Source organism: Lytechinus pictus, unplaced genomic scaffold (genome assembly GCF_037042905.1).
Source record: "Lytechinus pictus isolate F3 Inbred unplaced genomic scaffold, Lp3.0 scaffold_26, whole genome shotgun sequence".
NCBI lineage: Eukaryota > Metazoa > Echinodermata > Echinoidea > Temnopleuroida > Toxopneustidae > Lytechinus > Lytechinus pictus.
This window is the reverse complement of record NW_026974146.1, coordinates 108,861-113,388: the sequence shown is the minus strand read 5'-3', so window position 1 is coordinate 113,388 and position 4,528 is coordinate 108,861. Positions and strand designations below refer to the sequence as shown.

The 4,528-nt window shown below is 38.9% G+C and overlaps 1 long non-coding RNA gene across 1 annotated transcript; it reads left to right on the top strand.

The window, feature by feature from the left end:
- Positions 1-437: 437 nt before the first annotated feature.
- On the top strand, positions 438-1,413 carry LOC135158041 (uncharacterized). The gene is made up of 2 exons (XR_010296867.1): positions 438-982; positions 1,336-1,413. It is a non-coding gene; the product is annotated as an uncharacterized LOC135158041 (long non-coding RNA).
- The last annotated feature ends 3,115 nt before the right edge of the window (positions 1,414-4,528 follow it).

Sequence of the window (4,528 nt, the reverse complement as noted above, 5' to 3'; positions counted from 1 at the left end):
TAACCATTATTTTGGTGCTATCAACACTTTGTCTAATCACCAGTTGGTCTACATGTATGACCATTTCGTCTCATAACCAGCTGGTATAATAATCGTATTTGTTTTGCCTAATTAACACTTGAGACCAATTGGTATAATGACTTAATGACTTTTGGATGAACTTGTTATTAGACGAAATGGCAATTATACCATGCGGATATTGGACGAACTGATGGTAGACACAATTTCTATTAGACAAGTTGGTAAATTGACGAATTAGTATTGGACTAAATGAAAATTCCTTTTGACTAAGCTACTTTAATAGCGCCCCTCTTTATTAGTATTATGAGCAGTGACCATCTTTATTGATTATTGTTAATACCTTGGTCACATTTGATCTATGGCGGCCGTACGGCGAGTCGATATCAGCCGTTTTATTCATTTTTATTCAAACCACCTATACAGAGATGCCAACCGTTACGGATTCGCCGTATTTGTTCCGATTTTATTCCTCCAATTACGGTGTTACGGCAACAATAAAAAGGTTACGGAAAAAACAACTACAATACATGTGTATTGCTTTGCTGTGCATGTGTATATATGCGTGTATTGTGTATTGTGCATGTATATGCGTGTATTGTGTATACATGTATCGTGCATGCAGCGTGTGTGTGGCCAACGGTAAACCAACGGGAGTTTCTCTTCTATAATTTATAAACGCGCGCACTGCCTACTACGTTCATTGAGTTATGCTTTTATCAAGGCTTTCTGATTAGAATTATCGATATCCTGGCCAATCAATGCGAGCGACAAGTTCCGAACACACGCACATAGACAAGCACAAATCAGCGGCACGAATCGCGGTATAATAGCGACTGGTAAATACGACTGTAAAGATGATGACGTCATCCAAGATGGCAACTTACGATGACCAACGAAGGAATCGAGGATGACTAAGTTTTGATCATCATTTGAAAGGAATTAGCGGTAACTGCGGTCTAAGGTACGATGTTTCTGAATTTTATATATTTTCTCGTAAGTTTGGATGTAATTATTTTTTCATAATGTGACATTTGATGTACCAAAAACGATCCGAAAATTGGGTTTCCGCCGAATGTTAGATCTAACGTTACTGCTGCATGCTGATACGGAACTCAGGGAGCTCCGGCCTGAAAAGCGGGCCGGAGCTCCTTGGGTTACGTACGTATCACTATCAGCTAGCCCAGAGCTCCCTGGGTTAGCTGATACGTTGTCGTAATGTACGGGCCAACAACTCTTCAGTCTATGTATTGGTGAGTGGAGCCAACGCGGTTCAGCTGAACAATCAAAATACAGAGACTGAAGCTTTTGGTCTAGCGTTCTATGAGAAACACACAACTAACTACCGTCAGTTTTTCAAACCTAATTGACTTCAAAGTCATCGATCACAACAAGGTAAGAAGCCACTTGGTCCTCCCCCCCCCTCCCCTAAATTTGAGGTGGGGGCAGACCCCCCTCCAATTTTTTTTTTTTTTTTTTTTTTTTTTTTTGCTTGTCCAATTTTTTACCTGTGACATGTGTCCATCCCAAAATTAAAGGTGGACCCCCCTAAATTTTTTTTTCTTGGACAATGTCCCGGCCTGCGATGAGTTTCAGTATTTTTGGAGGACACCTAGTGGCATCCCTGTATAAACGATGCTACTTCGCAGGATGTTCCTGAGAAACTCCCATTTGTTCCTGACAAATATGGTAAATATTCCTGACAACCATCCCTTTAGGTTGGCATCTCTGCCTATACATAGCTGGTACAAAAATGTTAAAACGGCTGTTTTTGACTCGCCGTACGGCCGCCGTAGAGCAAATGTGACCAAGCTATAAGAGTGATGGCCCTCATGGTTGAATATCAGACCTTATGATTTATGGTCCTTATTACTATGACTAATGACCCACTTTCCCTTATAGCAAACCTTTGGTTATAAAGGAACTTACACTTTATGAATAGCAGACCCTTACCAGTGGGCATTATTCTAGCCTTACCTGCGGGCAATGCAGGTATGGTTAGAGGATTTTGTATAGCAGGGGTTCTCAAACTTTTTTTTTGAAGGGCCAGATGAGACTCCAAGTAAACCTGAAAGGGCCAGGGTGAAGTGAATACTTTGAAAAAAAAATGTGTGTGAAGCCCAAAGATCCTTGTGATCGGGGTCTTAGATGCTATCTTGTGCAATCTGGCCCTTATTTTGGGAGCATTTAATCCAACAAATTTATAACAGTTTCATATGGAACGCAGGCAAAATTAGAAAAGATTTCAAAATACAGCGAGAGTAGTACTTTGTTAAAATGAATCTAGATTTATACCTATCCATACCTGGTATTGGGGAGACAGATAATGTCTTGAAGTATCAATATTTGTTGTAGCCAAAGTAGATTGTATAATAGAAGAGGGTCTGTTGTAGACTCTAACAAGGATGTCAGTCTCCTAATCACTCTCAATGGGAAAAGTGACACTGTCTGTCAGCAACAAGTTGCTTGAACCTTGGCACAAAAGGTGTAATTGTCAGACGAAGGCAAATGTTCACTTTTTTTTCCAAAACCATGTACTAAAACATAAAAATGACCATATGATTGAAAACTGTTCCGCGGACCCTGTCAAGGTACTACGGTATGAGTTAGTTCTTTAAAGTGTTCATTGTGGAAAATGCACTTTCGCACCTGTATTTAGATCTTACATGGTGAGAACAGCGCTGGTCATCTATTAAAGTAGATCGAACAGAGAGAAAGACTCCACTTAACTTTGTTTAAAGGTCAAATTAATTTGACTGCCATTACTTTTATTACGGTTAGGTCTACATTGATACACAATGTAATCATATTGAGCTATGTTTCATATTGTGACTTAAAAAAAAGTGATTAAAAAAAACAGCATCGTCTCGCGGGCCAGATTAAGAAGCACCGGCCCGCGGGCGGTAGTTTGAGAACCCCTGTTGTAGAGGGTATATTGCAGTAGATGTTAAAGGTCAAGTCCGGCCCGCGGGCCGTAGTTTGAGAACCCCTGTTGTAGAGGGTATATTGCAGTAGATGTTAAAGGTCAAGTCCACCCCAGAAAATTGTTGCATGAATAAATAGAGAAAAATCAAACTAGCAAAAATCAGATGTGAACTAAGAAAGTTAAGACATTTTAAAGTTTTGCTTATTTTTCACAAAAGAGTGATATGCACAACTCAGTGACATACAAAGTGACATGCATCACTCACTATTTCTTTTGTTTTTTTATTGTTTGAATTAATTAGTTTAGTTTACTTCAACGATGTTGGAGGACTAAAGCATGTTCATCGACCAATTAGAATGTATATTGCTGCTCTCCTTCAGATAAAATTAGTAGCGCTACTTATGTTGGCATGGAGGGGTGGCCTATTTCATTTTTTTACAGATTTGACAATAAGGACCAACTTGACTGATGTATTAAACATTGCTGACTCCACATGTTCAGAGAGGATTGATTGTTGTTTCAGTTGATAATGAGGAAAAAATCAAAATATTTCATTTTTCATATAGTGAAATACAAAAGAAATAGTGGATGACATCATCAGTTGCATTTGCATATCAACCAGGCTAACTGTTTAGTAAAATTATGTGAAACTATAAAATGCCATACCTTACTTATTTTACATCCGATTTCGATGAAATTTTCAGTGTTATGCTTGTTGGAATATTCTCTTTTTATTAAAATTAACTTTTGTTGTGGTGGACTTGTCCTTTAAATAAAGATCAATGACGGGCCTACATGTTGTTTCTTGTTGTTTCTAACCTTAAAATGTCCAGTGGAATTTGTGCCTTAATGAAGGTCAGTCCTCATCGTCGAACCATTGACGTCCCTGGTCTTATGTCCCTTGTTAAGACCAACGATCCATCGTTGGGCCAGAGTTCTGGTACCTTTAAAGTATACTTGGCGAAGGTCACTACCATTGGACAGTATACAACATCTGCGTGAAAAAAAATATCACGGAAAAGAATTAGTTGATGCTAAAAATTGCTGGTAGGCAGGGAGCGCATATTCAGCCAAAACACAAAGAATGAGAAAACAGCTCCGGGCTGAAAATATTTAGATCTACATGAATAGAATAAAATTCAGAGCAAAATGCTGAAAATTTCTTCAGAATCGGATAACAAATTACAAAGTTTTTGAATTTCAAAGATTTGCATTACCCATCCCCGGTATTCCGGTGAAACAGTTCTAGGCATGTCTTCATGAATCAACGATCTCGCTACCACGCGTCACCGACAACCCTGAAAATTGTCAGGGCAAATTCGCCAACCGTGAACTTCCCCGACAACCGTGGCCGACAACTTAAAAACAGGCCGAGATCTACTAAAAAAAATGAATAATATATGCTTTTCAGATCCTAGAATAAACTTGTCGATTATTTCTTCCCGGGATTTCTTTGACTCGCTACTATGTTGTATACGATACGACCTCGATTTGAGAATCAGGGTACTAATGGATAATTCGTTTTTCATTCCCGATCATAGCAGAGCAAAAACGGAAATCAACCTCATGGTTCGGTCTTTGAAA